Source organism: Delphinapterus leucas, chromosome 15 (genome assembly GCF_059928025.1).
Source record: "Delphinapterus leucas isolate spDelLeu-1000000601 "Yukka" chromosome 15, BTC_Dleu_Yukka2, whole genome shotgun sequence".
Classification (NCBI taxonomy): domain Eukaryota; kingdom Metazoa; phylum Chordata; class Mammalia; order Artiodactyla; family Monodontidae; genus Delphinapterus; species Delphinapterus leucas.
The window spans coordinates 19,579,294-19,607,062 of record NC_143143.1 but is presented as its reverse complement, the minus strand read 5'-3'; positions in this window follow the sequence as shown (position 1 = coordinate 19,607,062).

Genomic DNA, 27,769 nt, shown 5'->3' with positions numbered 1-27,769 from the left:
AGGACAGGGGGAGATAATAGATCTTGCCTGGCGCCCAGCAAGCACCATATAAATGTCAGTCCTTGTCAGCAGGGAGCCTCCAGCCGTGAAGGAGACTGAGGTCTTAGGTCCAGGCAGAAAAATGGCTTCCTCCTTCAGCCCTGGGGTGACACTGCCCTTGGGGACCCAGAGCAGGCTGGAGCTGTCATTCAGCCCTTGGTGCTAAGGGCCCTTGGAGGAGAGGCCACTGGACATTTCTAAAGAAAACCAGGACCTCTTAGACTAGGAGGTGAGGCTACCCTGGCTTCGTGGGGGTTAAGTCCAACCAGAATGTGTTTATTTTCCCCTGTGTCTGGAAGGGCCTCTCTTGTCTCCATGGCAACGTGATTTCCTGTCCTGGTTTTCCCTTGGATGAGATACCTGCTGAATGCAGAGGCGCCTGGGCTAAAGCTTGGGGTGGAGGCCAGCGCTGAGGCAGGCTGCTTTCCCTGCCTCTCCCACACGGCCGAGTGGCCAGCCAGGGCCCCTGTCACAAGAGCCTTTGTTTACCAGTCCAGACATCCAACTTCAGGGTGACGTCATGGAATCCAGCCCGGAATCCTTGTTACGCCCCATTTTCTTTCTTTTCACCATTTTTTTTTTTTCCTCCTGAGGCCGAGGAAACAGGCCAGTTTGCAGAGAATATTTCAAAACCCTCTCGATCACAGGCCATACCCTGGGTATGGGAACTTCACTAACAATCATTCATTCATTCACCGTTTCATTCATTCAGCAAACATTTGCGTACTGGGTCAAATGCCAAAACTGTGCTAGAGCTGAAGAAACAGAGGGAAATAGATCAGGTCTTCAGTCTTGAGGAGCCTCTCTACTGGAGAATGGAGAAAGGCGTGGAAATAAACATATACAGTATGGTGTCTCCACAAAGCCCTCTTCAGGGGTGGTGTGGAGTTGTGACGGGGAAGAAACTCAGTCTCTGCCACCTGCCTGCTTTCAGGTTCAGCTCCTAAACTCCATGGCCTTAGGCAAATCCTAGCCTGAACCTCAGTCTTCTCATCTGTAAAAGGGGGATGATGCTGGTACCCACCTGAGGACATTACTTAGCGTGGTGTTTAGGAGTCTGCCTCCTGGAGTGGGACTGACGGGCGGGTTCAGGTCTCAGCTCTACCACTTACTAGCTCTGTGTCTCGGGGCAAGTTACTTACACTCACTGTTAAATGGGGACGGTCCTGGTGCCCATCACATAGAGCTGTGTGAGGTCTACGTAAGTGAGTGCATGTACATAGGACAGGGCTCTTAGACCTGTTGTGTTACTACCACTACCTCAGGGGACCCTGGGAGCCCAGAGGAGGGAGAGACGGGTCCCCCTGGAGAACTGGGTGCTGAGCAGTGAGAGGGACCTTCCCAGAAGAGGTAGCATGTAGATAATTAGCTATCCAATTAGCTATACAGTTGGCCCTCCATATCTGGGTTGCACGTATGTGGATTCAACCAACTTCAGATCGAAAGTATTTGAAAAAAAAAAAAATCCAGAAACTTCCAAAAAGCAACACTTGAATTTGCCACCTACTGAGCACTGTACTGAATCCACATGAATGCAGTGATGTGTAGGCACGCCCTTCTGTGGCCTCGGGCCCCCGCACAGGTCCTCGGTATCTCTCCAGCGCTCCTCACTTGAGCATTGTTTGCCTCACCTCTCGTTCCCCTGCTCCTCGTGTTGTGTGCACCCTTTGTTTCTGTGGGGAAAAAAAAAGCTTCTAAAGAGCAATTAAGTGGTCAAAGCGATCCATCAAATGCTAAGAGGGAGCCTAAAGTGCCATCTCAACAAGAAAATAAAAATCTTAGTCTTTTGAAAAGCAGCATGTGGCTTGCGGAAGTGGGAATAAGGTTGCTAAGAACGAATCGAGCATTTACACAGGGAAGCAGAAAGAAGCTGAAATTCGTGGAAGGGTCAGTGCTGGCCCTACAATGGCAAAAATGGTCTCTCTGGTTCGTGATAGAGTACCTGCAAAGCCTGAGAAAGCATTAAGTGCGTGGCCAGAAGACATGTCACAGAAGGATGTCCCTGATGGTGGCAAAATTATGTGTGAAAAAGCACCCAGTCTCTGTGAGCACTACCGTGAGGGGCTTGAGAGAGGAAGGAGATGCAGGCTGGTAGGGGTTGGCTGGCTGGCTTTGTAAAGCTGCAGCCTCAAGAACTTAAAAATCAGGGGCGAATCAGCAATTGGCCGATGCTGAAGCAGCATCACTGTTCCCAGGAGAGTTCAAGAAACTCATAGATGAGAAAGGCTATCTTCCAGAGCAAGTTTTCTACTTGCTCTGGAAGAAGATGCCCAATGGTACCGACATGCATAAGCGCGCCAAGCATCTAGAGATGATTTAAAGTATACAGGAGGATATGCATAGGCGATATGCAAATACAATGGCATTTTATATAAGGGACTTGAGCATCCATGAGTTTTGTTATCTGCGGGGGATCCTGGAACCAAACCTCTGCAGATACCTGGGGATCGAATGTATCTCCCAATACTTCCTTGAGGTCAGGGATTATATCTGCATTATTTCATCATCTTATCCCTACCTCCTTGCACAGTTCATGGAGCAGGGAATCAAAGAATGTATGGGGGGCTTCCCTGGTGGCACAGTGTTTGAGAGTCCGCCTGCCGATGCAGGGGACACGGATTCGTGCCCCGGTCCGGGAAGATCCCACATGCCGCGGAGCGGCTGGGCCCGTGAGCCATGGCCGCTGAGCCTGCGCGTCCAGAGCCTGTGCTCCGCAATGGGAGAGGCCACAACAGTGAGAGGCCTGCGTACCACAAAAAAAAAAAAAAAAAAAAAAAAAAAAGAATGTGTGAATGATCGAAAGACTAAAGGATAAATCCAACCTGTTTATCATGGCATTCAAGACCTTCTACAATTTGACTAAGACCCACTGTGATGGTTAATTTTATGTGTCAACTTGACTGGGCCAAAGGGTGCCCAGATATTTGATTAAACATTATTTATGGGTGAGGTGTGTCTGTGAGGGTGTTTCTGGATGTAAAGATTCACATTTGAATCAGTAGATTGAGTAAAGCACAGCCCTCCCCAGTGTGGGTGGGCCTCATCTAATCTGTTGAAGGCCTGACTGGAATAAAAGGCTGAGTAAGAAAGAATTCTTTCTCTCTGACTGTTTTTGAGCTGGGACATCAATCTTCTGCCTTCAGACTCAGACTTAGGCCAGAACTTACACCATCAGCTCCCCTGGTTTTCAGGCTTTGGACTCAGACTGAAACAATACCATTGGCTCTCCTAGGTCTGGACTTCTCAGTCTCCATAATCCTGTGAACCAATTCCTTATAACAAATCTCTTTCTATATACAACCTATTAGTTCTGTTTTTCTGAAGAACTCTGAAACACTCACTTGGCCTAATTCCTGGAAATTCTCCCCAGCCCTATCATCCTAGGCTCTAGTTGTAACAAACCTTAAGAAGTCTTGGCTTTATGGGCTGTTCCAACGTTCTTGAACATCTTTCATCTCTAGCAGATGAAACGCTACTCATTCATTTATTCATTTACTCGCATTTATTCAAAATAATAATTGTGATAATTGAAGGAATAGTATACGGGGTGCTGTGAGATATATTGTGAAGCAAATTGTGTTATTCCTTCAACACCCTTCCCACCTCCTCTCCACCATTCAGAAGCCACTAGAGGCAGTGACACTCAGCACCATGGAAGCAGGAGAAGGGAGGAGCCTGATTGATAAAAACCAATTATGATATTACATCCTCCAAGTCAGTGATTGATTCAGAAATCCAGACCTAGGTCAACCACAGCATGGCTTTCTCCTAGAGGCAGGGACTGATTTAAGAAGGGGAAATGACCCAACCTAGTCCAGAGGGAAGTGAGGCAAGGGCTCATGACATTTGAGAGAGAGCCTTAAGATGCATTGGTCTCTCCATGGAAACAACCTAAATGTCTATCAACAGATGAATGGATAAAGAAGTTGTGACGTATATATATATACACACAATGAAACATTACTCAGCCATATAAAAGAATGAAATAACACCATTTGTAGCAACATGGATGGACCTAGAGATTATCATACTAATCGAAGTAAGTCAGACAGAGACAGACAAACACCATGTGCTGTCACTTATATGTGGAGTCCAAAATACAACACAAGTGAACATACCTACAAAACAGAAACAGACTCACACATACAGAGAACAGACCTGTGGTTGCCAAAGGGAAGAAAGAGTAGGGGAGGGAAGGATTGGGAGTTTGGGATTAGCAGATGCAAAGTGTTACACATAGAATGGACGGACAAGTTCCTACTCTACAGCCCAGGGACTATATTCAATATCCTGCGATAAGCCATAACGGAAAAGAATATGAAAAAGAACGTATGTATATGTACAACTGAATCACTTTGCTGTACAGCAGAAACTAACACAGCATTGTAAATCGACTATACTTCAATAAAAATTTTTTTAAAAGGTATATTGATCTCTCCTCTTCTGGACGTTGCTGAGTTAGGAAGCGAGGCCAAGCACTGAAGCTGTTTTCTCTCTACAAGCCCATGAATGAAACCTCCGTAGGACTGAGCCAAGGCCAATGGAGCAGGACCCATGGGGTCAAATCAGACTGTTTATTGGATTCAATTCATGTCCACATTGTTTCAGTTGAAGGTATGTTTTCTGGTTTAAAAAAAAATCCAGGAGCTTCCTAACTGGTATAAACATGTAACATGGGGATCTAGCCATCAAGAGGCAACATAGATTCCTCCAGAGAAGAGCTACATGACCAGATCCAGTGCTTTAAAAAGAGCCCTCTGGTGGCAGTGAGGAAAGTGAGCTGGATTTGAGACTGAAGCAGGACCATGTTGTTAGATCCCTGGTGTGGACATGGGTCAAGGACAAACTGAAGGAGACTCCTAAGACTGGAGGCTAAAATATACACCTTGACAAGAATCCTTCCTCAGACTCCAAACGTTCTGAGATGGTGGCACCCTATGCAGACCTGGAGAAAATTTAGGAATATTCATTCATGCATCCATGGAGCTCTTATGTGCCAGCACTAGGCTAGCTGCCAGAGACTCAGCAGAGAACAAGACGGACATAAATCATTGCCCCTATAGAGCTGACGTCTCAGTGGAGGGACAGGCAATAAACAAAAAGAATAAATACACGGATAAAGTTGGTTAGGTGGTGATACGTGCTATGAAGAAAAATAATTTTTAAGGGAAGAGAAATAGGGAGTGTCAGAAAGAGAAATCATTCAGCCAGAAGTTCTCATTCCATGGTCTTCAAAAGTGAGGTTTTTCTCAACAAAAACTCTCAAGGAATGGTACCTTTCTGTATTATTTTGTGGCTGATAAGGTTCAGAAACATCTTTCCTAGATAAAGTAACCCTAACATTGATTGGGTGCCTACTATAAGAAAACCAAAAGCTTTGTTCCAATCGGTTCACAAATATTACTTTACTTAAGCTCCATTTTATAGATTAGGGAACAAAAAGTGAGTTATGTAAAGTATGCCACCCAAGATGGCACGGTGGCAGGAGCTCTGAACCTGGGTTCGTTCAACACTGAGTCCCTTGTTTTGCTTTTTGACTGTATGATGGTAATTTAGGGAGTAACTCCGCTTAATCCCAAATTCATGTTTCTCAGCAGCTACAATTAGTAGTATTAGATAAGACAACCAAAGAGAAAATAAATTTGTTATGAAAGCTATGTTTGATTAGATAAATGCGGTCTTTCAAATGTGTTCCGTGAGAGGAAATATAAAAGTCTCTGGAGAGTAAAGATAGGTCAGCCTGACCTCCAGACCTGGCTAGTCTTTTCACCAATATTCTGATTCCCGCTTGCTTCACTGCCTACATATCTCCTCCTTTTTGCTTCCAAATTCATAATCTCCAGGGGCTGCCTAGGGTTTTTGGAGGTCTGGAACAGACCCAGAAAGGTGAAGATCTTTGATATTTGGAGCAATGAGTCAACCAGATTTCAGATAATGGGTTCCTTGTCCCTTTCTCAAACAAACAAATAAAACTCCATGTAGTTATGGAGACCCCATGTTAGAGACGCAAGGGCCAAAAAGCAAAGCCAAGGGTGCTCTGTGCATACCCTTCCTCGGGGCTACTTGGCTCCCCTCCGGCCCACGTGTTTTTCAATCATAAGTTAACTCGTTAGAAAATGATTTTAATTGTACACAAAATATATGAATATCTTCTTAAAACAATTAAAATGTAACAGGTAAGGATAAGTCCCCTTCAGTTGTCATTGTCAATCCTGGGCTCCCCTCCCCTGCCTCGGCCCAGTGTGCTTGGATGTTTTTCTAAACGTTTCTTCTTTTCTATAGAATCCACATACTGTTGCTGTCTATGCACTTTTTAAAAAACTAAAGTGTCATACTGTACATGTAATTCTGTAATTTTCACTCTTTATTTAAAAGATAGTCAGCCCTAAAGATATGTGGACCCCAATGTTCATAGCAGCACTGTTTACAATAGCCAAGACATGGAAACAATCTAAGTGTCCATTGACAGATGAATGGATAAAGAAGATGTGGTACATATATACAATGAAGTATTACTCAGCCATATAAAAGAATGAAATAATGCCATTTGAAGCAACATGGATGGACCTTCATATTAAGGGAAGTAAGTTAGAAAGAGAAAGACAAACACCATGTAATATCACTTATATGTGGAATCTAAAAAAATGATACAAATGAACTTATTTACGAAACAGAAATAGACTAACAGACATAGAAAACAACGTTATGTGTAGCTGACTCACTTCATTGTACAGCAGAAACTAACACAACATTGTAAAGCAATTATACACCAATAAAAATTATTTTTAATTAAAAAATAAATAAAATAAACTTTAAAAATAGAAAAACAATGTTATGGTTACCAAAGAGGAGGGGGAGAGGGATAAATTAGGAGTTTGGGATTAACATATACATACTACCATATATAAAATGGATAATCAACAAGGACCTACTGTATAGCACAGGAACCTATACTCAGTATCTTGTAATAACCTATAATGGAAAAGAATCTGAAAAAAAATAGATATATATAGAATCACTTTGCTGTATACCAGAAACTAACACAACATTGTAAATGAACTATACTTCAAGTAAAAAAAAAAAAGAAATAATATATTGCCAGCCAGCACCTTAAAAAAAATAAAGAAAAAAAGACAGTCAACCCTTAATATCTAACACCTCACCCAGAACTGTTCTTAGTGAACCTTCTGGGAGGAAAACTAGTATTTATCATGGTTCCAGTAGGTGCCAGACACTGCACTAAACGATTTATGACAAATCCTTGAGGTCTCAGATTTGAGCCAAAGCTGTATTTATTCTAGGGTGAACTGGCAAATATATTCCCAACTGAAGTATATTTAAAATAATAATAGTAGTATTATGAAAAATAATGATATACACATACTCATACTATGGCAAGATAATTTAGCCAGCTATTAATTCATAGTGTGGTCCCAGTGGATTTTTCCCTCCCTTGCTCCAAGAAGGAAACCAGACTTTGTGTTCTCTCACCTGAAAGGGATTGGTTGATATGGAGGAAAGCAGAAGGAACCTCAAAACAGCCCCCATCTCTGGCTTTGTTCTTCAAAATATTATTTGTTGCAGGACTTATGTTGGGTCATCGCTGAGGATGAGGGGAAAAGGCAAGTATCTTAGATGGAGGGGAGACAGAGCAATGAATACCAAGTGGAGCAGAACTGTCCCCAGGACTAGACATGGGGACAGAGACTGGCATGTCCCCACCCATGTCCTACCTCTTACAACACCCTGGGGAGGTGGCAGTACCTCGGAGGGAAATGATTTCATGTGGCCATTTGGACTGTGGCCTGGGGCTCCCATCTTAGCCAAGGACCCTCTGTCCAAGCTCCACACAACAGAAGCCAAGACACTTATCTTTAAAAGCCCAACACATGGACTCAGACAATGGTGCTAAATGCACTGATCCAAGAGCAAGGCCCGAGAGCTCTCCCACGACCATCACTCACCAGCACGGGCAGCTGAGCAGGTCCAGTGAGCTGATGAAGCTCCCAGGGTTTTAATTTGGCTTATTTGTTTGTTTATTTATTTATTCATTCATTTAAAATTTTTATTTTATATTGGAGCATAGTTGATTAACAATGTTGTGTTAGTTTCAGGTGTACAGCAAAGTGATTCAGTTATACATATACACGTATGTATTCTTTTTCAAATTCTTTGCCCATTTAGGTTATTACAGAATATTGAGCAGCATTCGCTGTGGTTTAGATAAAAGCCATGAAGCACTGTGATATTCCTTGCACTTGTGTGCTGGGCCCTCTCAATGAATCCCACCATGAGGGTGTTTCTTTTTTCCACTCTTGAAGCTGAAGAAACTGAAGCTTTTGGAAGTGAGGTCAAGCAGTTAGCAAGTGACAGGAGGGGAATTCAACTCGAGTTTGTCTGCTGCTGGAGCCCATGCCTATAACCATCCTAAGTTACAATGCCTGATGGTATTAGCCACATGCTTTCAGCTGCCAGTGACCGAAGCCCAGTGCAAACTAGCTTAATTGAAGGAAGGAATGAAAACACTAATTTGAAAAGATATATGCACCTCAATGTTCGTAGCAGCGCTATTTGCTATAGACAAGATATGGAAGCAACCTAAGTGTCCAGCAACAGATGAATGGATAAAGAAGCTGTGATATTATATATATGTGTATATATATATATATATATATACATACATATATATATATACATAAATATATATATATATAATGGAATATTACTCAGCCATAAAAATGAATAAACTCTTGCCATTTGTGACAACATGGATGAATACAGAGGGTATTACGCTAAGTGAAATATCACATATTGTATAATCCCATTTGTGTGAAATATCCACAATAGGTAATTCCATAGAAACAAAAAATAGATTAGTGGTTGCCAGAGGCTGGGGGGAGGGAAGTGAGGAGGGACTGCTAGTGGATATGAAGTTTCTTTTGGGGGTGATGAAAATGTTCTAAAGTTGATAGTGGTGATGGTTGTACAAGTCTGTCACTATACTGAAAACCATCGAATTATACACTTTAAAAGGATGAACTTTATAGTATGTGAATTATATCTCAATAAAGTTGTTATTTAAAAAATAAACATAATAGAAGAAGGGAAACAATTGATAGCAGGAGTGGGCAGAATTTCAATATTTCACTGCCCTCCTTATGTGTATGACAGTTTGAGAAGCTTCCTGGGAAAGGCTTCGTGCTAAAGGTTGAAAGGCTTGTTCAGCTCCGAGACTATGCACCATCCCTGAACCATAGAGGCAGAGAAAAATTATTTTACTAATCCCATAATTTTCTGAGAGTGACAAGAAGTGGTGTGTACATGAATCTGGGCATATGCACAGACTGGCTGGTATTGCCAGTTGCTTATCTCTTATCCATTCCTCTCTTTCTTTCCCATTTTGTTTTAGGCAGGACTGTGCCCAAACACCTTCCCATCCTTCCTGGAAGCTAGTGGTAGCCATGGGAAAGCATTCTTGCCAATGAGATGTAAGCAGAGCTTTGTTAGAGGCGTGGGGGATAGCTTTTGCTTTTGTATTAAAAAGGCATGCTCAGAACTGGCCTTCCTGTTGACCCATCCCCCTTCTTTCTGCCTGGGTCTTGGACTTGATGGCTGGAGCTGAAGCAGCCATTTTGTGGCCAAGAGAATCACAGACCCTGACAACATTAAAATGCTTAAAACAATGGTAGCAACTACCTATGTCGGGGTACCTTTTGATTTCTTTCTTTCTAATCCTCTTTCTAATATTAACTGATATGCCTGTTTCTCACTTATTTGTGAGAAAAACCAATCCTTATTGTTTAGGTCCTTGTTAAGTCGAATGTGGTCTGTGGACCTACAACATCAGCATCAGCTGGGAGCTTGTTAGAAATGCATCATCTTAGGCCTGCCCCAGCTTCCAAATCAGAATCTACAAGATCCTCAGTTGATTCAGAGGCACATTAAAGTGGGAGAAGCCACGGTTTCAGTAATCACAGGAGTGTGGCTGATTGCAACCTAACCGAGACAGAGGTTGCCTAGACTCCACAAGATTGGATTAGATGTCCCGCCATCTTTGTTAGCAACAACAGTGGGAGATCATCTCAGGCAGCTGAAGTGGGAGAGAAGGAGCATGGAGGGACAGCCAGGGGGACTGGTGTGGGGCATTTTCCAGATGTTTATTAAATACTTTCATGGTATTTACTACATTCCAGGCACTGTTACAAGCGTTATGCCAATAGTAGCTTATTTAATCTCCATGGCAACCTTATGACTCATTTCATGGGTGAGGAAACTGAGGCACAGATAGGGTGAATCATAGAGCTGGTGAGTGGCAGAGGCAGGATAGGAACCCATGCATTCTGTTTCCAGAGTCTGTGCTTTCTTCCCTGGAGTCTCCCCACAGGATTTGGGGAGAATTTTAAGGGAGCCAAAGCACCTACAGAGAGGGTACAAAGTGGGTAAGTATTCTTTCGTGTTCCTAGTGTGTTTTGGGAAGCGTGAGCTAAACCTGCATGATCTCACTTCATCTTCAGAACTTCATTTCATCAACATTTATCTGTTGAGTGCCCAGTGTGTGCCTCGAACTGGGGGTACGATGGTGGCAAGATCCTGCTTCTGCCTTCACCGACCTGGCAGGGAGACAGACAGGTAAAGAGTTCTGATGTGGTGCAGTTAGTCCTGGGAAGGGGGTAAGCGAAGCGGGCAGGAGAGGGACACCTAATCAAGAAGGGCTTGCAGGAGACAGAAGAGAGCCAGATGAGATGCAAAGGATGACCAGGAGATATTCAGGCAAATCTGGCTTGTGTAAAATGTGCTTCTGAGGGAACAACCAAAACAAAGGCCCAAAAATGAACAGGAAAGTAGCACTGGACGGCCACTGACATCATCTCCTCAACAGCCAGCCCTGAAGAGAAGGGATATTAATTAATTTCCATTTTACAGATGTGGAAGCTTAGGCTCCAAGAGGCTAAGCAGTGTGTCAAATTCTAGTGTTACATGGCAAATAAGTAGCAGAGACAGGCTTGAAGTCTACATCTGACACCAAAGGCTACGTTCCTTCAACCACACTTTATACTGTCCCTTCTAGAATCAGGAACCCTATGCCTCCTGGTGCCCAGAGACTTTTTTTTTTTTTTACATCTTTATTAGAGTAAAATTTCTTTACAATGGTGTGTTAGTTTCTGCACAGTGAATCAGTTATACATATACATATATTCCTACTTGCGTCTCCCTCCTCCCACCCTCCCTATCCCACCCCTCCAGGCGGTCACAGAGCACCGAGCTGATCTCCCTGTGCTACGCGGCTGCTTCCCACTAGCTATCTACCTTACATTTGGTAGTGTATATATGTCCATGCCTCTCTCTCGATTTGTCACATCTTACGCTTCCCCCTCCCCATATCCTCAAGTCCATTCTCTAGTAGGTCTGCGTCTTTATTCCTATCTTACCCCTAGGTTCTTCATGACATTTTTTTTCTTAAATTCCATATATATGTGTTAGCATACGGTATTTGTCTTTCTCTTTCTGACTTACTTCACTCTGTATGACAGACTCTAGGTCTATCCACCTCATTACAAACAGCTCAATTTCGTTTCTTTTTATGGCTGAGTAATATTCCGTTGTATATATGTGCCACATCTTCTTTGCCCAGAGACTTAGACCAGCAGTAACTCCAGTATAACTCCAATAGCTGGGGTCAAAAGATATTTCTTAGGGTTCCCTGGCACCCTCCCCTTTCTCTTGTGATACTCCTGAACCCTAATGGGCTGAGGATCTCCAGGGTAAAGGTGCTTGATTGGCTATGCTCAGTAATTAGGTTCAAGGTGATGGTGATGTGCCAGTCTGGCTGGCCTTACCCACCCCTGGGGAATGTCCCATCTATGTGTCTCCACCCTGTTCCCTGATCCCACACATTTAGACATTCGCCAACATGTTAAATATCTTTCTAGCTTCTTTGACAAACCACTGGTCTCCTTCCACCCCACATTTTCCCGTGCCTAACAAGGGGGGCTGATGTATTATCAGACAGATTTCTGTCTGCTCTTTGGATTTGTTTGTCACTAACCCAATGCCATGAGGCTGCCAAGGGGAATCTAGTCATCTTAGGTTGAATTAATGAAAGCATAGGGCTCAGAACCAGGGAGGTCGACTTGGATCAGCGCTCACCAGCAAAGAACACTCAGTTCTGGGAGGAAGGTTGCCAAAGGCAGCCAGTTCAGAGGAGACTATCCAGAGAGTAAGAGGCTCAAAGCCAAAATGTATGAGTAATATTGAAAGAATTGGGGTTGTCTGGCCCGAAGCAGGAATGACTCAGGAGGCGATGGCTCCTGAATGAGGCTGCAGGAAAGAACTGCAGGGGTCTTGTCTCAGCATCACTTCAGAATCTATTCCTCTGCTGGCAGCCGGGTCTTCAGGCTCCCAAGGCCCCCTGGGTTGCTCGCTCACTCCCCTTACTAAGTTCTAACTTTCCCCTCTCCTCAAACCCACGACCTTGATCTCTCTTCTCTTACTTTTACAAATGATTTTGCCTTCTTTCCAGAGAAAATTGAGGCCAGTAAGAAAAAAAATTCTCTGCACCATCAACTAATTAGTATCTGCACTCAGCCTCTCCCCCTTCCTTCTGGCCTTATGGGAGAGAGACTGGACTCCTTCCCAGGTGACTGCTTCCGCCCCGAATCTGGAGGTCATCCATCAACCTTGTTCCTATTTCTTCAACATCTCCCACTCTGCTGGTTCTTTCTCCTCCTCCTATATGGGAAGTCTAAGTCTCTCCCATCCTCAGCAAGCAAACAAACCTCCCCCTGCCCCCACTGGTTGCCTCCTTTCCTATCTTCTCATGCAGGTAGTCTTTTTACTCCCTCTTCTCTTCCCAGATTCACACATAAACTCTATCACATCTTCAAGCCATACCATATAAGCCAGTGCTATTTAAGATACTGGACGATATTGGGTTGAACCATGTGAAATTGACATGTTTCTGGCAACAGCTTTCTTGAGATATAATTCACATACTCTACATTCACACATTTAAAGTGTACAATTCAATGGGAGTTGTGCAGCCATCGCCATAACCAATTTTAGAACATTTCAGTCATCCCAAGAAGAAACCTCAATACCCTTTATCTCCCACCCCATTCCCCCAACTCTCCATCCCAGCCCTAGGCAACCACTAATCTACTTTGTGACTCTATGGATTTACCTATTTTGGACATTTCATGTAAATGGAATCATATAATATGTGATCTTTCCCAAATGACTTCTTTCACTTAGGGTAATGTGTTCAGGATTCATTTATGTCATAGCTGGTATCAGTACTTCGTTCCTTTCTATGGCCCAATCATATTCCGTTGAATGGATATACGACATTTCTTTAGGCATTCATCAGTCGATAGACATTTATTTCTACGTTTTCACTATTATGAATAGAACTGTTAAAAACTTCTGTGTGCAAGTTTTTGGGCGGACACATGTTTTTATCTCTCTTAGGTGTATACTTAGAAGTGGAGTTGATGGGTCAATATATATGGTAACTATATGTTTAATTTTTTGAGGAACTGATAGACTGCTTTCCAAAGTGGCTGCACCATTGTACATTCTCACCAGCAGTGCGTGAGGGTGCCAGTTTCTCCACATCCTTGCCAACACTTGTTATTATCTTTTTGATTATAGCCATCCTAGTGCGTGTGAAGTGATATCTCACTGAGGTTTTTTTTCGTTTTGGTTTTTTTGCATTTCCGACATAACTAATGATGTTGAGCATATTTTCATGTGCTTATTGGCCATTTGTCTTGGAGAAATGTCATATAGATCCTTTGCACATTTCTTATTTCTGTTATGTGCCTTTTTTAAAAATTGAAGTATAGATGATTTACAATGTGTTAAAGGTGTACAGCAAAGTGAATCAGTTATATATATATATATATATATATATATACATATACACACACACGTACTTATATATTCTTTTTCAGATCCTTTTCCATTATCGGTTATTACAAGATATTAAATATAATTCCCTGTGCTATACAGTAGGTCCTTGTTGTTTCTCTATTTTATATATAGTAGTTTGTATCTGTTAATCCCAAACTTCTGATTTATCCCTCCTCCCCTTCCCCTTTGGTAACCATAAGATTGTTTTCTATGTCTGAGACTCTGTTTCTGTTTTGTAAATGACTTCATTTGTATCATTATTTTTAGATTCCACATATAAGTGATATCATATGATATTTGTCTTTCTCTGACTTACTTCACTTAATATGATAATCTCTAGGTCCATCCCTTTGCTACAAATGGCATTATTTCATTCTTTTGTAGGCTAATATTCCATTGTGTGTGTTTTTATATATATACATATATATATATTCATATATATGTATGAAACATCTTCTTTATCCATTCATCTGTCAATGGATACTTAGGTTACTTTCATGTCTTGGCTATTGTAAATAGGGCTGCCATGAGCATTGGGGTGCATGTATCTGCTCTAATTAGAGTTTCTGTCTTTTCCAGCTATATGCCCAGAAGTGGGATTGCTGGATCATCTGGTAATTCTATTTTTAGTTTTTCAGGGAACCTCCACACTGTTCTCCATAGCGGCTGCACCAATTTACATTCCCACCAACAGTGTAGGAGGGTTCCCTTTTCTCCACACCCTCTCCAGCATTTATTATTTGTAGACTTTTTGTTTATGGCCATTCTGACTGGTATGAGGTGATACCTCATGGTAGTTTTGATTTGCATTTCTCTAGTAATTAGCGATGTTGAGCATCTTTTCATTTAACTGTTGGTCATCCTTGGAGAAATGTCTATTTAGGTCTTCTGCCCATTTTTTGACTGGGTTGTTTTTTTTGTTTTGTTTTGTTTTGTTTTTTGCGGTACGCGGGCCTCTCACTGTTGTGGCCTCTCCCGTTGCGGAGCACAGGCTCCGGATGCACAGGCCCAGCGGCCATGGCTCACGGGCCCAGCCGCTCCGCGGCATGTGGGATCTTCCCGGACCACGGCACGAACCCGCATCCCCTGCATCGGCAGGTGGACTCTCAACCACTGCGCCACCAGGGAAGCCCCTTCTAAGAGTTTTACAGTTTTAGTTCTTACATTTAGGCCTTTGATCCATCTTGAGTTAATGTTTTTATGTGCATAAGTTAGGGGTCAAACTTCACTCTTTTGCATTTGACTATCCTGTTGTCCCAGCACCATTTGTTGAAAAACTACTCTTTCTCTCATTGTTTTAATAGCCTTGTTGAAAATCAATTGATCATAAACGTGAGGGTTTATTTCCAGATTCTCAATTCTATTCCATTTATCTATATGTCTATCTTTATGTCAGTATCAAACTGTTTATTTACTATGTTTTGTAGTAAATATTGAAATCAAGAAATATGAGTCCTCGGGCTTCCCTGGTGGCGCAGTGGTTGAGAGTCCACCTGCCAATGCAGGGGACACGGGTTCGTGCCCCGGTCCGGGAAGATCCCGCATGCCGCGGAGCGGCTGGGCCAGTGAGCCATGGCCGCTGAGCCTGCGCGTCCAGAGCCTGTGCTCCGCAACGGGAGAGGCCACAACAGTGAGAGGCCTGCGTACCGCAAAAAAAAAAAAAAAAAAAAAGAAGAAGAAATATGAGTCCTCCAAATTTGTTCTTTTTTTTTAGATGGCTCTGCCTATTCTGGGTCCCTTATACTTCCATATAAATTTTAGGACTGGCTTGGCAATTTCTATAAAGAATCCAGCTAGTATTCCAATGCAGATTGTGTTAAATCTCTCAATCAATTTGAGGAGTGCTGCCATCTTAACGATATTAAGCATTCTGGATGTCCTTTAATTTGTTTAAATCTTCTCCAATGCAATTATTGTTTCTGTAGTTCCAAAACAGTTGAATATTGGCAATTGAGTAATTTTCAACCTACTATATAAAGAAAGTCAACTTTTTCCACAAAGCCAGCATATCATTGATAAGCAAACCAGAATCCAGGAGCATCTCAAAACCATGATGCACCGCAACCTGTTTGCTGTAACAAGGGTGGTGTTTCCTGGAGGGAGGGGTGTCGGGGTGGAAACTGGGAGGGGGATGTGTGGAGTTACATGTGTGTGTTCACTTTTGTAGTTCATTCAGCTTTTTTTTTTTTTCCCACTAATTGAAATTTTTGTTTTATCAATCATAAAAGCATCTCAGTAAACTTTTTAATAAATTTTTTACTGGAGTATAGTTGATTTACCTTGTTGTGTTAGTTTCCGGCATACAGTAAAGTGAACCAGTTATACATATACATATATCCACCCTTTTTTAGATTCTTTTCCCATATAGGTCATTACAGAGTATTGAGTATCATTCAGCTTTTTTTTTTTTAAACAGCTATTTTTAAACATTGTTCTAGATGTACCAAGATTTAAAGGTGAGAAGTTTAAGAATTCCAAAGTGGAGACAATATAATGATTATTCGCAGCTAATATAATTACATATCTAAACAATCCAAGAGTACTATTGAAAAATCTCTTTTAAAAAGTTAAGAAAATCTCTTATACACAATGGATTAATTCTGAAAAGTAGTTGGCTGCAAAACAAATATCCAAAATCAACAGCATTTTTATGTTCCAGAAAAAAAGCTATTAAAAAAAAAAGGAAGAAAAATATTGTACTTAAAAGAGCACCAACACCCACTTTTACAATGTTGGCAAAACAAAAATGAAGGAAAATGAAAGAAGCAAATGAAAATACATACCCTGTTCATCTATAAGAAGATTTAATGGTGTAAAGATGAATATTCTCCCTAAATTAACCTTTGTTTTTAACTTTATATCAATAAAAATACATTATGAGGTTTTTTTGGAAGTAGACTCGCTGAGTCTAAAGTTCAAATGGAAAAATAAACAAGTGAGGCTAGCCAGGAAAATTCTGAAGAAGAAAACTAATAAAGAAGGATTAACCCTAGTATGCATTGAAGCATATTATAAAGCTGCTTTTATGAAAAAAGTTTGGTACTGGTACATGAAAAGAAAGGCAGATTAACGAAACAGGTTAGAATTCAGAAATAGACCTAAGTACATTTGAGAAGCTAGTATACGGTAAAGCTGTATTTCAAATCAGGGAGAAAAGAAATAAAATCATACGATGGAGTAATCAGTACTGGGGTAATTGGCTAGCCATTTGAGAAAATATAATGTAAAGCTGGGTGCTTATCTGATTTCTTACACCAAATAAATTCCAGATGAATAAACAATTTAAATGTAAATAAGTGACACAAAAAATAAGAAAACATGAACATGTGTACACACACATATAATTTTGAACTGAAGAAAATCTTTCTAAGCAAGCCACAAAACTCAGAAGCTGAACAGGAATAAATGGCAACATAAAAATTAAAATAGCTGCATAGTATAAAAACAGCATAGACTAAGTTAAAAGATAGATAACATGCTAGAAAAAAAGTGTTTACAATTCAGACTACAAAAAAACAATTTCTTTAATATACAAAGAGCTCATAAATAAAAAGGAAAATATGAATAGCTTTAAAATTGGACAAAGGATATGAAGATGTAGTTCACAAAAAAGAAGTCCAAATTGCTTTTAAACATATAAAAATTTCTCAACCTTGCTAGTGACTAAAGAAATATAAATTAAAATGAGATAACAGATTGGCAAAGATAAAAGTGTTTAATAGTGTCCAAAAGGAGTGAGAGGAAATAAATGCTTTCATAAACTGTTGGCCAGGTTATAAATCGGCACAATCTCTTTGAAAGGCAATTTGGTGATACTTACCGCATTTAAAGATGTTCATAACCTTTGACCCAGTTAGTCCACTTCTATGAATCTGTTCCACAGATATCTCAAGCACATTAACAAAGTTGCAAATAGAAGAATTTTTTTTTAACAATCACAAATTAACAGAAAAGTTGGAAGTACAGAAAAAGAACTTTTTCTCCCTGAACCATTTGAGAGTAAATTGCTGACACAACCTGAAAATAGACCCAAATCCATGCCACATCACCCTGGAATAAATTAGTGTATATTTCCTACGAGCTAAGAAACTCTCTTGCATAACCTTAATACAATGATTGAAATCCAGAAATTAACATTAATATCATCTAATCCTCAAACCCTTTTCAGGTCCATAATTATCTGAATGATGTCTTTGTAGGGAAAGGATCCAGTTCAGAATCAAGCATTGTTTTTGTTTGCCATATCTCTTTAAACTCCTTCAGCCAGTCTTTCCCTGATTTCATAACCTTAACACTTAAAAAAATTACAAGCCAGTTATTTTGAAGAATGCCCCACAATTTAGTTGGTCTGAGGTTTCCTCATGATCAGGTTCAAGTAATGAATCTTTGACAGGAACAGCACAAAATGATGCTGTGTTCTTCTCATTGCATCCTACCAGGTGGTGCTAGATTTAGAAGTATCCGTCTCTTGATGATGTTCACTTTGATCATTCGACTAAGGGGGTGTCTGTCAGGCTTCTCCAATGTAAAGTTACTCGTTTTCCTTTTACATTTTTGAGTATTTTGTGGGAGGTGTTTTGAAATTATGTAAATATCCTGTTCCTTGCCAGACTTTTTTTTTGGGGGGGGGGAACAGCTTTATTGACTCACATATTTAAAGTGTATAATTTGATAAGTTTTGACATATGTATACAGCTGTGAAACCATCACCACAATCAAAATAGTAAACATATCCATCACCCCCAAAAGTTTTCTCTTGCCTTTTTGTAATCTTTCCCTCTCGTCTTTCCCTGAATCTTCCCCATCCCCTGGCAAGCACTGATCTACTTTCTATTACTATAAAATAAGTTGCACTTTCTAGAATTTTATATAAACTGAACGATACAATTCATACTAATTTTGGTCTGAGTTCATCCATGTTGTATATATCAATAGCTCATTCCTTGTAAGTGCTGAAGAATATCCCACCATATAGATTTATACCAGTTTGTTTATCCATTCTTCTGTTGATGGACAATTGGGTTGTTTCTAGTTTTGAAGTGTTACAAATGAAGCTTCTATGAACATTCATGCACAAGTCTTTGTATGGACAAATGCACTCATATCACTTGGGTAAGAATCTGGGAATGTAATCACAAGGTTAAAAGGTAGGTGTGTGCTTATCTTTTTCAAAAAACTATCAAAATGGTTTTCCAAAATAATCGAGTAATTTTACATTCCCACCAGCAGTGTATGAGAACTACAGTTGCTTCACATCCTTACCAACAATAGTATAATGAGTCTTTCTAATTTTGGACATTTTTTATAGGTGAGTAGTGGTATCTTATTGTGGTTTTAATTTGCATTTCTCTAATTACTAAAGCTTTCGAGCATGTATGTATCTTATTTACTGAAGGTCTGTTCAAATCTTTGGCCCATTAAAAAAAATAGGTTGCTTTCTTATTATTGAGTTTTGTGACTCCTTTTTGTATTCTGGATATAAATTCTTTATGTGATTTGCAAATATTTTCTCCCAGTCTGTGGCTTTTCATTCTCTGAACAGCATCTTTTAAAGAGTGGAAATGTTTAATTCTGATACCTTATGGACTGTGTTTTTGGTGACTATGAAATCATTGCCTAACCCAAGGTCACAAAGATTTCTCCTATATCTACTTCCAAAAGTAGTTGAGTTTTTTTTCAAAGTTTTTTAGTTTTTGTTTTCATATTTAGGTATATTATCTATTTTGAGTTAATTTTTGTATATGATATGAGGTAAGGGTTGAGGTACTATTTTTGCACATAAATATCCAGCAAAATTTATTGAAAAGATTATCTTCACTCCACTGAATTGTCTTTGCACCCTTTGCTGAAAATAGATTGACCATATGTGTATAGGTTTATTTCTGGACTCTGTTCTGTTACATTGATCCATTTGTCTATCTTGATAACTGCTGCTTTCTAGTAAGTCTTGAAGTTGGGTTGTCTACATCCACCAGTTGTTTGGTCTTTTTCAAGGTTATTTTTGCTATTATATGTCCTCTACAGTTCTAGATGAGATTTAGAATCAACTTGTCAATTTTTACCAAACCACCCCCCCAAAAACAAACCTGATGGGATTTTGATTATCATTACGTTAAATCTATACATCAAATTGGAAGAACTGACATCCTAATGAGTCTTCCGATTCATAAACACCATATACCTCTGTTTATTTAGGTACACTTTAATTTCTCTCAGTGATATTTTGTAGTTATCAGGGTACAGGTTTTGCACATGTTCTGTCAGATTTATCCCTAAGCATTTCATATTTTTGATGCCATTGAAAATGGTTGTGATCTTTAATTCCAAATTCCTACTGATCATTGCTATTGTATAGAAATATAAGTGATTTTCGTATGTTGCTTTTGTATCCTACAGCCTTACTAAACCTACTTATTAATTCTAGTAGCATTTTTGTAGATTCCATTGAACACTCTGCATAGAAAGTGAATAAAGACAGTTGTACTTCTTCATTTCCACTTTTTTGCATTGACTGGAACATCCAGAACAATGTTGAATACAAGACGTTCAAGCAGGCATCTTTGTCTTATTCCTGATATTAGAGGAAAAATATTCAGTATTCCATCATTAAGTACAATGTTAGTTGTAGAATTTTTATAGATACCCTTTATCATGTTGAGGAAATTCCTTTCTATTCCTAGTTTGCTATGAGGTTTTTTTTGTTTAAATAAGGAATAAATATTGTATTTTGTCCAAAGTTTTCTCTGCATCTATTGAGATGACTATGTGGTTTTTCTTTTATAGTTTTATAATATGATGAATTACATTGATTTCATTTCTGGGATAAACACCACTTGGTTGTGGAATACTTATATGTCTTTTTATATATGGTTGGGTTTGTTTTGCAAAAAAATTTTAAATTCATGCATTTGTGTTTATTAGAGATGTTGGTCTGTAGTTTTCTTTTCTTGTAATATCTTAGCCTTTGTTACTGGAGTAATTTTGACTTCCTAGAAGGAATTGGGAAATAGTTCCTCCTCTTTGATTTTATGGAAGAGTTTGGTAGATTTTTACATTATTTATTTCTTAAATATTTGCTAGAATAAATGAAGAACCTTAACCTGGAGTTTTCTGCATGGGACAGTTTTTAAATATAAAGTTAAATTTTTAAATAGATAAAGGACCATGCAGGTCATCTCTTTCTTCTTGAGTGAGTTTTTTAGTTTGTCTTTCAAGGAATTTGACCATTTTATGTAAGTTGCTGAATTTTTGGCATAAGCTGGTTCACAATATTCCCTTATTATCATTTTAATGTCTATTGAATTTGTAGTGTTATCACCTCACTCATTTCTGGTATTACTGCTTTGTGTTTTCTATCTTTTTTCATGGCTAACCATTTATGAATTTTATTGATAAAACTAGTTTATCAAAGAACTAGTTTTTTGCTTCATTGATATTTCTCTCTCTCTCTCTCTCTCTCTTTTTTTCTCTTTCACTTATTACCATCCTGATCTTTATTATTTCCTTTCTTATTATTTTGGGTTTCATTTGCTTTTCTTTTTCTAATGTCTTAAGGTAGAAACTGAGGTCATTGATTTGAGACCTTATTTTCTATATAGATATTTAGTGTGCTATAAATGTCCCTCTAAGTACTGCATTAGGTACATTCTACCAATTTTGGTATATTTTCATTTTTCATACTTTATAACTTCCTTTTTGATCTCTCCTTTGACCCTTGGGTTATTTAGAAGTGTGTTATTTTGTTTCAAAATATTTGGGGATTTCTCAGATCTTTTTCTGTTATCAATTTCTAATTTTATTCTGTTGAGTATGATAATATGCCGTGTATGATTGGAATTCTCTTTAATTTATTGAGACTTTTTATGGCTAAGGATATTGTTTATCTTCATAAGCATTCTGCGTGCAATTGAAAAGGATGTGTATTCTGCTGTTATTGTGTGGAGTAATCTGTATATGTGAATTAAGTCAAGTGGTTGATAATATTGTTCATGTGTTCTATGTTCTTACTGATTTTCTGTCTACTTGTTCTATCAATTATTGAGTGAGAGGTGTTGAAATCTTTGGCTACAATTGTGGATTTGTCTTTTTCTCCTTTCAGTTATGTCAATTTTTGCTGTTTTGAAGCCCTCCTAGCAGCTGCATAAACTTAGGATTGTCGTGCCCTCCCGATGAAGTGACCCATTATCATTACAAAAGAATCATCTTTTTCCCTGGTAATAGTCATTGCTTTAAAATCTACTTTGTCTGGTATTAATATAACCACTTCAGCTTTCTTTGGATTGGTGTTAGCCTAGTTTATTTTTTCCATCCTTTTGCATTTAACTTGTTTGTGTCTTAGTATTTAAAGGGGTTCTTGTATGCAGCATACAGTTGGATCCTTCATTTTTATCCGTTCTATTTCTGCCTTTAATTGAGATGCTTAGACAACTTATGTCTGATGTGACCTGGTAGATTTAAATTTTACATTTTGGCTATTTGTTTTCTGTTTGTCCTGTTCGTTCTTTCTTTCCATTTTCCTTTTTTTTTTTCCTGTATACTTTTAGTTCTGTAATTTTTATGACTTCATTTTACTACTTTGTAGGATGCCAAGAACTTTTAATGGTTGGAGGACAGTCTTTTAACAAATGGCAGTTGGAGGACAGTCTTTTAACAAATGACACACCTGATGGGAAAACTGGATATCCACCTGCAAAAGAATAAAGTTGAACCCTTACTTTACACCTTTTTACTCCTCTGTTGGCTTATTAGCCATAACTATTTATTGTATTATTTTAGCAGTTGTTGCAGGGTTTACATTTACAGTCTTAACTTATCATAGTCTACTTTTAAGCAATAGTATACACCTTAGTAAACAGACATTACAACAATACATCCATTTCTCCCCTCCCAGATTTTGTGTTACTTTGTCTTACATTTTATTTCAGCATATGTTGTCAACCCCACAATATGTTTTTCTCATTTTTGTTTTAAACAATTATCTTTTAATGATATTTAAATAATAAGAAAAATATTTTTCATAGTTATCTATGATTTACCTATGTAGGTACCATTTGCAGTACGCTTTATTCATTTATATAATCTGGATTTCTATCTCGCTCATTTTCCTTCTGTCTGAGGACTTCATTTTACCACTTTTTTTTTTTTTTGTAGTACAGATCTGCTGGTGACAATTATTTCAGATTTTCTAAGCTTGAAAAGTCTGTCTTTATTTCATCTTTAATTTTAAAAGTATTTTTGAAGGTAATAGGATTCTAGATTGACCAATATTTTTTTCTTTTAATGATTGAAATATGTTGTTCCATGTCTTCTTGCTTGCATTGTTTCTAACAAGAAGCCTGTTATTATCTGACTCTATTCCTCTAATCCTTCCAATATTTCCTAATCTTGAATTATTTCATGACATGAAGGCACTAAAGACCCAAACATGACCCTCTGCAGATCTCCAGAGCCCTCCTTGTGTGTGGTTCTCTGCTTTCTGGGCCTCTGACCTGTTAATCTAGCCACCTTGACTGCTCCAGACTCTCAGCTACATTGTCTCAATTCAGGGAGTCCTCTCTGCTTAGGTTCCCCCTCCCTGTACCACTGTACCATTGCCTGGAAACTATCCTCAAACGGTAATCTAGGGCAATCATAGGGCTCACCTCATTTGTTTCCCCTCTCTCAGGGATCACTCTCTTTCACTCCTTGATGTTTAATATCTTAAAAACTGTTGTTTCATAAATTTTGTTTGTATTTTTAGCTTTTTCAGAAGGGAGGGTAAATAGAGTTTTGGTTGCTCCACCTTGGTTGGAAGTGGATGAGGAAGCGCCTATTCCTCACCTAATGTTTAATGAATGAATGAATGATATACATTTGTGTCTATGCAGATGTATAGTTTCCTGTTTTATTCAGAGGGTTATAATCCCTTACTATATTTATTTTAGTGTTAAAATTATCCTAAATTTGGTCAGTGGGTATAAAAAAATTTAAATATAAAAATGCTCAGTGCAGCATTTCTTCATCAAAATTAACGGACTGAGAGTAAAGGAGATTTGCCCTCAAGGCAAAGCAGGTGCCATTATCCTTGTTCAATTCAGAGAAAAAGGGAAAACAATAACTGATTACTTTAGCAGTAAATGTTGAGGGACATAGTAAAAGGTAGATGTACCTACTTTATCCTCAACAAAACAATGAAGGTGCCTGGTGGATCTGGTGGGAAAACAAAAGCATTATGAAAGAATGTTGCTTGCATCTGTAAGATAAAGCAAAACCCAGCAGATCCAAGAAAGTAAGCAGATGTCTAAGAGAATCTATTTCTTGCTGGTAGTCAAGATGGTCACAAGAAGGTACCTGGGAGAACAATGATGCTCCTTGACACACCTGGTGGGACTGCTTGGAAGAAAGACAACATTCATTCTTCATCATTCAACAAATATTAATTCAATGTTTGATATTCCTGGGCACCACTCTAGGTACTAGAAATACAACTCTGAACATCACAGACAAGTCCCCACTCTTATGGACCTTACATGGCAGCAGTGACTGGATAAAATGAATTATCTCATGAGAACATGTAAGATTCCAGCCCTAAATGCTCAAGGGGTCCTTTCTAGGGGGGCTGAGTTTCCACCTGAATAGGAGGGGAAAACAATCAGTGAAGTCTAGGTTAGTTTTGATACATAAATCCCATCTATATTAGTATGAGGTCCAGAGAACCTCAGCGAAGGTTTATTAAAGTAGGAAGCATTTGAGCTGGGCTTTGAAGTAGTTTATGTTAAGTAGACATAATAGGAGAGATGTTCCACCCAGAAGAAATAACATGTTTAAGTCAGAGAGGCTTTGGAAAACATGAGAAAGTAGCAATAACTCAGTGTAACTGGAACACAAAATAGGAATTCTAAGAAATAGGGTAGGTTATGTAGTAAGAGCTCTTGAAGAAGGGTTCTTTTATGCTAAGCAAGGGGTTTCAGTTAATATTCTATAGAGTACAGAGATCTCTTTAAGAATTTTTAGGTCCTTCAGCTCCAGTACACTACCCCTCTGCTCTGTTGGAACCTGTGCTCAAGATCCTTAATTACAGCCACTGGGCTCTGGGAGAAATTGTGGAAAACTAGACAAGTAAAGTCAAAGTGAGTTTCAGATACATTAGAAGGGTGGTTCAGCCGTGTGGCTGACAGGGTCTTGGTGAATTAGCCAGGTGTCCGGCCTGAGCCTCTGAGGTGGGAGAGCCAAGTTCAGGACATTGGTCCACCAGAGACCTCCCAGTCCCACATAATATCAAACAACAAAAGCTCTCCCAGAGATCTCCATCTCAACGCTAAGACCCAGCTCCACTCAATGAACAGGAAGCTACAGTGCTGGACACCCTATGCCAAACAACGAGCAACACAGGAACACAACCCCATGCATTAGCAGAGAGGCTGCCTAAAATCATAATAAGTTCACAGACACCCCAAAACACACCACCGGATGTGGTCCTGCCCACCAGAAAGACAAGATCCAGCCTCATCCACCAGAACACAGGCACCAGTCCCCTCCACCAGGAAGCCTACACAATCCACTGAACCAACCTTACCCACTGGGAGCAGACACCATAAACAACAGGAACTACAAACCTGCAGCCTGCAAAAAGCAGACCCCAAACACAGTAAGTTAAGCAAAATGAGAAGACAGAGAAATACACAGCAGATGAAGGAGCAAGGTAAAAACCCACCAGACCAAACAAATGAAGAGGAAATAGGCAGTCTACCTGAAAAAGAATACAGAGTAATGATAGTAAAGTTGACCCAAAATCTTGGAAATAGAGAAAATACAAGAAACATTTAATGAGGACCTAGAAGAGTTAAAGAGAAAACAGGGCTTCCCTGGTGGCACAGTGGTTAAGAATCTGCCTGCCAATGCAGGGGACACGAGTTCGAGCCCTGGTCCAGGAAGATCCCACATGCCGTGGAGCAACTAAGCCCATGCGCCACAGCTACTGAGCCTGCGCTCTAGAGCCCACGAGCCACAACTCCTGAGCCCATGTGCTGCAACTATTGAAGCCCATGCTCCTAGAGCCCGTGCTCCGCAACAAGGGAAGCCACCGCAATGAGAAGCCCATGCACCACAAGAAAGAGTAGTCCCCGCTCGCCGCAACTAGAGAAAGCCCACGTGCAGCAATGAAGACCCAACACAGCCAAAATAAATGAATAAATAAAATTAATAAAGAGAAAAAAAAATAAAGAGCAAACAAACAATGATGAACAACACAATAAATGAAATTAAAAATTCTCTAGAAGGAATCAATAGCAGAATAACTGAGGCAGAAGAATGCATAAGGGACCTGGAAGATAAAATAGTGGAAATAACTACTGCAGAGCAGAATAAAGAAAAAAAGAATGAAAAGAATTGAGGACAGTCTCAGAGAACTCTGGGACAACATTAAATGCACCAACATTCGAATTATAGGGATCCCAGAAGAAGAAGAGAAAAAGGGACTGAGAAAATATTTGAAGCGATTATAGTTGAAAAATTCCCTAATATGGGAAAGGAAATAGTCAGTCAAGTCCAGAAAGCGCAGAGAGTCCCATACAGGATAAACCCAAGGAGAAACACACCAAGACACATATTAATCAAACTATCAAAAATTAAATACAAAGAAAAAATATTAAAAGCAGCAAGGGAAAAACAACAAATAACATACAAGGGAATCCCCATGAGGTTAACAGCTGCTCTTTCAGCAGAAACTCTGCAAGCCAGAAGAGAGTGACAGGACATATTTAAAGTGATGAAAGGGAAAAACCTACAACCAAGATTACTCTACCCAGCAAGGATCTCATTCAGATTTGATGGAGAAATTAAAACCTTTACAGACAAGCAAAAGCTAAGAGAATTCAGCACCACCAAACCAGCTTACAACAAATGCTAAAGGAATTTCTCTTGGCAGGAAACACAAGAGAAGGAAAAGACCTACAATAACAAACCCAAAACAATTAAGAAAATGGTAATAGGAACATACATATAGATAATTACCTTAAATGTAACTGGATTAAATGCTCCAACCAAAAGACAGAGACTGGCTGAATGGATACAAAAACAAGACCCGTATATATGCTGTCTACAAGAGACCCACTTCAGACCTAGGGACACATACAGGCTGAAAGTGAGAGGATGGAAAAAGATATTCCATGCAAATGGAAATCAAAAGAAAGCTGGAGTAGCAAGTCTCATATCAGACAAAATAGACTTTAAAATAAAGACTATTACAAGAGACAAAGAAGGACACTACATAATGATCAAGGGATCAATCCAAGAAGAAGATATAACAATTGTAAATATTTATGCACCCAACATAGGAGCACCTCAATACATAAGGCAAATGCTAACAGCCATAAAAGGGGAAATCGACAGTAACACAATCATAGTAGGGGACTCTTAACACCCCACTTTCACCAATGGACAGATCATCCAAAATGAAAATAAAGAAGGAAACACAAGCTTTAAATGATACATTAAACAAGATGGACTAATTGATACTTATGGACATTCCAACCAAAAACAACAGAATACACTTTCTTCTCAAGTGCTCATGGAACATTCTCTAGGATAGATCATATCTTGGGTCATAAATCGAGCCTTGGTAAATTTAAGAAAATTGAAATCATATCAAGCATCTTTTCGGACCACAATGCTATGAGACTAGTTATCAATTACAGGAAAAAAAATATGTAAAAAATACAAATGCATGGAGGATAAACAATACACTACTAAATAACCAAGAGATCACTGAAGAACTAAAAGAGGAAATCAAAAAGTACCTAGAAACAAATGATAATGAAAACATGACGACCCAAAACCTATG